The sequence below is a fragment of the Mus pahari genome, chromosome 10, assembly GCF_900095145.1.
Source record: "Mus pahari chromosome 10, PAHARI_EIJ_v1.1, whole genome shotgun sequence".
Lineage (NCBI taxonomy): Eukaryota > Metazoa > Chordata > Mammalia > Rodentia > Muridae > Mus > Mus pahari.
Window position 1 is genome coordinate 114,728,259 of NC_034599.1, and position 8,187 is coordinate 114,736,445.

General features: G+C 51.2%; 1 protein-coding gene across 1 annotated transcript in view; it reads left to right on the forward strand.

The window, feature by feature from the left end:
- Window positions 1–3,577: 3,577 nt before the first annotated feature.
- Ackr2 (atypical chemokine receptor 2) overlaps window positions 3,578–8,187 on the forward strand; it is an 11,974-nt gene continuing 7,364 nt past the window's right edge. The window contains exon 1 of the mRNA XM_029543502.1: window positions 3,578–3,642. The gene's annotated coding sequence lies outside the window, so the exon portion shown is untranslated. The remainder of the gene's footprint in view (window positions 3,643–8,187) is intronic.

The window sequence follows — 8,187 nt, forward strand, 5'->3', positions numbered from 1 at the left end:
TGGAGAACACTTCCTCTCACTGTTGTAGGAATTTGGGCAAGTGCTGCCAGCTGTCCATGTCGACTTCCTGGTCATCACTCCAGGGACTTGGCAAAGGAGGATGGAAGCAAAGGACTCAGGGCATGAGGCTGGTGGCACTGGGAGGGGACACAGGGCTTGAGGGTAGAGGAAGGGCTGGGCCATGAGGCTGATATGGGGAAATTCGGGACTTTCTGTGGTTCTTAGTTTCATTAATAAAAGAATTTTAGAGGGAGTCACAGGGACACTCAAGGACGATTCTATTAGTATTTAAAATGAACTTCCCAGGGCAGGTAAGCTGCGGATTTCAGCAGCTGCCTGAAGGGGAGGAAGCAGGAAGAGAAAAAGTCAGGCTGTTCCCTCTCTCCTCCTCAGGCCAGCACAGGGGTCAGACACCGGCAGGAAGGAACTTTAGAGAAGAGTATGGAGAAAGCCTACATAGGTTTCAGCACAGAGCCAGTGAGAACAGGACATTACAAAGACATCAGAAAACTGGCACCTCATCAAGGGGGAAGCCTCATGATGTTTCAGCCAGTAAGGACAGACGACGTCAGACAGACGGACAGACGTTAGAAAGGTGGGGATTCCGGCAAAGGTGAGGTCTGGTGTCTCATTAAAGGACTAATTATCCTCCCATCTTTGTAGTGTTGGTTAAGGTACAGCTGCCTTCCAAGAGGCCACCCCTTCTTCCCGAGCCTCCTAGCCAGGTCGCTGACCCTTCCAGCTGTAATGTTAGGTATCTCCTGGGGCCAGAGTCCCTTAGCTAGTTCCCTCCAGTTCCTTATGGGCTTCTGGTGCTGCCAGTGTCTGCCCCCTGTGCTGGCCTGACTTCTCCTCCCTGTCTCTGGATCGATGACGCTCTCCACAGCCCACCCATTTCAGGGAAAGACCAGCCTTGATGGGAAGATGCTTTGGTGGGTTCCGTGGAAACTTGGCTGCCCATGCAGAGCTGTGAACGTCCCCAGCCACCTTTGCTACACTCCAGAGAGTGTATCTTTTGAGGTCCCACAGCTGGGGAGGGACACACAGTTCAGATGACAGCCTCTGGCCACCACGCAGCTGGACAGGATACAGATGTGTTGAGATATTTAAACAGGGGTGGAGACAGCTGAGCCAACAAGATGAATTATGGCAGTCACAGAAGCAAAGGAATGACCCAGTCTATAATGATCTGCACAAAAAGAGGAGAGCCTACCCCGCTTCTAAGTTGTTGTGGGAACATTAACTTCTACAGATGGCCTGAACAGTAGTCTTTAAAACCACCAAGGCCAGACAAGACAAAGCAAGACCATGGTAGTGTTCTAGGATGGAGGGACTAAGAAAACTCAAGAAAGGCCACGTGGGATCCTGGCTTAGATCCTCAGCCATCAATAGACAGTTGGTGAAACTGGAAACAAATACGTTCATTAGTCCATTTCATGTTGTGCTAACAAAATACCAGTGGCTAATACTTTATCAAGAAAGAGGCTGATAGCCGGTGGGAAAGCCCAGCGGGTAAGGGTGCTTGACGCCAAGCCCGTCATATGCACATGCATACACACACACACACACACACACACACACACACACAGACACACACATACAGACACATATATACACACATACATATACACAAACACACACATATACATACACACACATATACACACAAACACACATATTCACACATACACACATATGTGCGCGCGCACACACACATACACACATATACACACATGCATACCCATACACACACATACATATACACACATACACATATATTCACATAATACACACATATGTACATACACAAACACACACATACACACACGCACACACATACATACATATACACATAAACACACAAACACACACACATTATTTTTTAAAGGAAATAAGTTGACTTAGCTTAGTATTCTGGAGGTTCAAGTGTGTGAGGCCAGCATCTGACCCACTCTGGTGAGAGGCCTCAAGGAAGATGGCATGAAAGTACTGAGAACTTATCAGATGGCCAGGCAGGAAGCAGGAGCAACAGCCCCGACAACTGAACTGATTTAGTAACAGCCCATGCTTGAGACCTCCTAGCACCAACGCCCTCTAAGGTCACTGCCTCCCTTGAGGCCTATTTCTTAAGGATCCTCCTTCTCCTTCGCACAGCCGCCCTGCAGAATATAATATCTGGGACATGTGCAAACCATATCCAAAGTGTGGCACCTAGATGATAGGTGATAGTCTGGGTCAGTGTTCATTTACAGTCTTTAGCTCTCTCGCTGTGTTTATGTGACACCAACATAGGGGAAAGCTAGCTGACTTCTATACATGAATGCTGCTTCTAAAAATAAGTTTAAAATAAGCAAAGGGAGGCCCTAGAACTTTAGCTGATCTCTGGGAGGGAAGCAGGCTCTGGGCTCTTGTGAAACACTCCCTGAGCCGTATTCCCTGATAAGTGGTGTTTAGCCTCATGTAAGGTCTGGTCCTCCTCTGTCTGAGAGAAAACCCATCAGGTCTTATGTGATAGTCTGTGGACTCAAGAGAAGGACAAATACCTAAGTTCATGTTCACTTCTCTTGTTTGAAGGACCAAAGCCACCCTAAGCCCAGTGCTGACATGGGCCTGTAACCTCAGGGACAGGTAGATGGTAAATTCAAATGACAGCCTGAGCTACATACCAAGTCTGAGCTCACTGGACTACAAAGTGATACTCTTTCTCTAAAACAACATAAATATGGTGTGGTGGCACACACACATGCCCAGTATTAGCGAGTTGGACGCAGGAGGCCAGCTTTGGCTATGGACGACTAACCACCCACCTACCCACCCACCCAACCAACCAAGACATCAGTCACCTCTAAGGTGATAGCTGTGTGGAGTGTGGACCTGGTGCATGGCTAGCTCCGAGTGATCTGCAGGGCAGTCATTCTGGCACTACCAGGTATTATGGCTGCTTTGGAGGCAAAGCATTTGCCAAACAGCACTGACACATGGCTTGGTGGCCTGGACCACAGGAGAGAGGAGTCAGCTGCAGACTGCTGAGTGTACAGCCAGCAGCACATTGCATACCCACCCACACTCGTCCATCCATCCATCCATCCATCCATCCATGCATCCATTCATTTCAGGAGAGTTCCCCAGCTGGTTGAGGGAGCAGACAAGAAAACAGCTGGCAGAGCCACCTTGAGGTGGTGGAAGAAGGGAGAGGAAGGATGGTGCGGGGAGCCTGGGAGATGAGGCTGCCACTTTGCTGCAAAGCACAGACACAGCACAGTGGGGAATCCCGCCGAGGGGGCTGGGTGGACAACGGTGAATGCTGGGTAGAGTGTAGGAGACCAGCTAGGTGTCCAGGAAGCTGCAAGGTTGAGTTGGCGTGCTTGGCTCACTGCTGGGAAGTTGAGGACTGTGCTTTCCAATAACAGAGCTATTGGACTGTTCTTGGGGCACTCCTTCCTGGGGTGGGAGTCATTAGAGCTTGGCTCAGTGCAGCGGATGGGAGGACTTACCAGGGAAGCGCTACTCCCCCAGCCCCTGGAAACCAGGATGTGCGTCCTGAGACTCTGCTCACTCTGCACGTCCCTGAAGAAGAGATGACAGCCACTGGGCCCTCTCAGACTCCGGTGGATGTCCCCGGGGCAAACACGTCTGGCTCTGGTAGGTCTGCCGGCCCCTGGGGAGGGTGGGGCTGGTTGGTGGCTACAGTGGCCCCGGTACCCTGGACCTGGGTACTGCGAGAGGGAGACATGGAGAGATTTCCTCTCCGGGAGAGCACCGCCCCTTCTTTGGGACCCTGCCTTGTGAATTCCAAGGGTCAGATGGGGTCCAGGGCCTCTCACCCAGGGCTGCTGCGATTCACTCTGTCTTCTTGCTGGAGTTAGAGACAGAGCCCGGGTCTTGACAGGTCCTACTAAGCCTCCATTCCCCAGTATGGCAGCTAGGAAGGCAGGACTAAAAAGCAGATAGATTTATTCAAATGTGGCTACACTGGAAGGGGGAGAGTAAAGGGGTCCAGTGACTCCCCAGTTCATCTTTGGGGTCCTGACATGAAGCTTAGGTTTGAACAGAAGGTGAGAGGCTTGTATGGCTCAGCAGTCCCAGGTAAGGTCTTTTCCAGGTGAGAAGCCTATGGCTCAGAGGAGTGGGTAGCCATCTGGGAAAGTGCTTCAGTTGTTTTCTATCTCTAGGGACGATAAAGGTGACTCGTCTTAAACTCAGGAAAATGGCAATGGGGAGGTTTAAAAGAACAAAACGAAACAGGGAAGAGGCCAAGGGCTGTGTTGGGATCATGGCTTGGTGTGGTGCACACCTGTAATGCCAGTGCTGGGATACAGAAATGGGAGGACGGTAAGTTTGTGGCCAGCTCGCACTGTGAGGGAGACTTTGCTTCAACCAACAAAGTTAAGAGGGTAGCCCGGCATGGAGGTCAGAGCTCCAAGTGGCTCCGTCTGAAATGCACCATGGTCCTGCATGCCCTGTGAAACTGGAACACCGCCTGTTGCCTCACTGCCCTGGGGAGTACCTAGCCCCGTGGAGTCTCACCAAGAAGGGTTACTGTTATCAGATAGACTTCGTCTAAATCTGTATGAGTAGACCTTGCACCTCCAGGCTTACCGTGAAGCTCTTCTGTGTGGGCTTAAGGGGACATTGAGGGTGTGGTGGTGGTGGGGTGGGTAAGGAGGTTATTGGAAGAGTCATTAACTCAGTGGACAGACAGACAGACAACAGCATGGCTGTGAAGAAACCAGAACCCCCGTCGCAGAGGTGGAGTCTCTTCCTGTCTGGTTCTGCGGATGAGAGTGGTTTGATAACACACGCCTGCAGCCAGGGCTCTCAGATGTGTGGCTACCAGTGCCCCTGTGGTGTCGTCTCACCTCCTTGGGTTGAGGGAGAGATCCTGGCACCTGTGAGTCCTTTGGCTAGGGCTGACAGGCAGCGTCTCAGTAGGAGCCTGTGCTGTCTGTGAGGGGAAAGAAGAAGGGCTGGGGCCTGGCAGAAGCTGGGTTCTGACATTGTGTCTTACAAAGCCCTTGCTTGCTGTGTGTCCTTGGAGATGTCACTTTCCATCTCTGTTCAGCCCTTCCCCAGGAGGCGCCCTGATTGTTTTGGGGGCATCCCTAAGCCCACAGAGGGCAGTCCCATCAGGTCCGAGTGCCTCAGGTTTGAGTCAGAGGTTTTGACAGAGGCCTCTGGAAGCCACACAAAGAGGCAATAACTAAAGATTTTAATGCATTAAAATCCCTTTCTGGGACACTCTTGTTAGGACCCAGGATTGACTGCAAGGATTATGGCAAGCTGAACCGGTAAGCCAACTGTGCCGACAGTGAAGCTGACTGGTGGGGTCCTGGTTTTCCCTGCAGGCTGGCTGGGCCTGAAGTTTCCAAAGCATCCCCAACACCCCCCTAAACCCTGTCCCTGCATGGGTCATTCTATGCCCCCTTCCTGACTCCTCAGGTCAGAGCAGTGGTTGCCTTTGCTGTGCCCCGTGGGTGTTGGGCTTGTTTTCCCATCCGGGAGCCATCAGCCCTTGAAGCATCTCCCAGTGAGGCAGCTTAAGCAGGCGCAGTTTAATACCCAGTCAGTTCCTTCTTACTTCCACCCGACGCCCCACACTGTTTTTCCATGGACTCCCAGCTCAGCTTGGTTTGGCTGAGTGACTTTGGCAACTCCCTTGGCCTCTCAGTGTCTGGTCCCCTCATAGAGATAAAACTGCACTTACCCTAGCGAATGACCGCAGGAGTAAAGTTGTGAGAGCAGACCCTGGCCTGTAGTGAGCCTGCGTAATTGTTGGGTGATGTTACAAGTGCTGGTAGAATTTAGTGGCTGATGGTTGTCCACGCTCTTGATGGATGGAGGAAGGAGAGAGCCCAATACTGCCCCCAGGACCCTAGAGACAGGCTTCTGGGCCTGGCACAGCCTGTCTGTGTGTAGCTGTTTTGAGGTCAAAGGATGCTCTGCAGTTAGTTCCTGGGGCTGTCTGAATGTCTCTAGCTACCGCTGAGCCCGGAATGATGTCAAGAATGCATAGCAGTGGGCTGAGAGCTAGAAGGGCTGTCTGAAGCTGAGCAAGAGTGGCCTTTGGGCTTGGGGAGCCTCCTGGGGGAGGGCTGAGTAGGTGGAGGTCCTGGGATGGTCATGCTCTGGGTCAAAGGCTCCTGAGGCTGCTGCGGGCAGAGGTGGCCCAGCTGTGCCTGGAAGGAAATAAGATCAGAAAGGAAAAGATGAGTGGAGAGGGAGGAGAGGAGGTGGCCACCCCATTTAAATCCCGCCAATTGGCTGATGTCATTCTCTCCAGTCCTGTTCTGAGGAGTCTTGGAGACACAGCTGTCACACTTGCAGCCCCCAGATTTAGGAGGAGCCAGCTCTGTGTCCAGAGGGTGACAGAAAGCTGGCCAGGAGTACCCTGTGTGCTGGGGACCGGGCGGGGTGTGCAGGGAGGGGTGGCTCTGTGGGGTCCTTAAATCATAGCTTGGTTTCCCGGTCCTGGGCAGGCCAGAGTCACTGTCTATTAGAATTGATCAGATAAGCTACTTTTACATTCCAGAAGCTCATCTTGTTTGTTTGAACAATTTGTACACGTCATGGGTTGCATAACCCACAGCACTTTCTACTGGGATGGATTGAGATCAGCCCTTTGGGGGACCCATCTACTTGGCTCTCAGCTGGTGTCTGGTGGTAGTGGGCAGAAGAGGTCTGCCGGCATTAACTCTGGGCTTGAATCTGTGACTCAGTAAAGGTTCAACAGGCAACTTGAGTTGAGTGTGGAGGTGTGCAAGCATAGGGAAACCTCCCCGTGGCATCTGCCACACAGAGGTGTGCAAGCATAGGGAGACCTCCCTGTGGCATCTGCCACACTTCTGGTGTCTCCTGTCCCCGACTGTTGGTTGCTGTGTGAGAGCTCATAGACTGCCAGCCAGTTCCACATGCCAATTGCACACCTGCAGGGTCTGCCTCAGTCTCCTGAGTTGTCTCTGGCCTAAGTTGTTCAGGGTAGAACTCCACTGTGGAGGCCCATGTCCCTCAATTTTTTTTTTTTTTTTTTTCAAAACGGTTTTTTTGTATTTCAACCGCTCGATTCCCTCCCTCAATTTTTTTTTTTTTTTTTTGGTTTTTCGAGACAGGGTTTCTCTGTGAAGCTCTGGCTGTCCTGAAACTCACTCTGTAGACCAGGCTGGCCTTGAACTCAGAAATCTGCCTGCCTCTGCCTCCCAAGTGCTGGGATTGAAGGCATGTGCCACCACGCCCAGCTTCATGTTCCTCAAATTTAAGCTTAGTCTGTTGGAAGGGGGCCTCAGGCTAAGCGATGGCATTTCCCCCTTTGGTTTTCCAGTCCACCCAGCTCATTTGAGGCTTCGAGAATTGGGTGTTACCTCACCATGCCTGTTTCACCCTCTGGAACTTGGAAGTCACTATGATAGACTTTGAGCACCCCGTGACAAAGTTCCAGCATTCTCAGAGTGTATGGCACGGCCCACGAGGCCACGTGCTTCAAGGATGGAAGTATTGTTTGCTGGTTTGATTTTGTTTCTGGAGGTTTTATTTTATTTTATTGTTTTATTTGAGCTAGGGGTGAGTGCGTCTCAGTCTCGCCTTACACCGGCTGTATGGCTGAACTTTGGATCCTCCTGTTAAACCTCCTGAGTGGCTGAAGATGTATGCCACCATACCCATACAGTGCTGAGGGTCAAACCCTCATGCTAGGAGAGCACTACCAGCTCCGCTACATCCCCAGCGTAAATGAAGCACCATTATTGTCCTACAGAGATGGCATCTGCCTCTGTACCCCTAGCTTTATTATTTTTTTTATTTTACTTTCTTGGGTGCAGCAAATTTTATTGATGGTATTCAAGAGAGTCAGGAGGGCTCCCTAGGCCCCCATTGCTCTTAATGCCCCAAGCTTTATGACAGGGAAGCTTAGTTGGAGTTGATCTTGACAGCTGGTGTTGGACCTTGACCAACTGAACTTGATCTCTCACTGGAAGCCCCTAAGTGAGTCTCTGCACCCTCCGAAACTTTCCCTGCAGGGTCGCAGTCACCACCTGCAGACTTACACTGAGGTGTAAACAACTCATTCTTAAGGTCTAAATGGCAGAAGATCCAGCAATACCTCTCCTGGGCATATACCCAGAAGATGTTCCATCTGGTAATAAGGACACATGCTCCACTATGTTCATAGCAGCCTTATTTATAATAGCCAGAAGC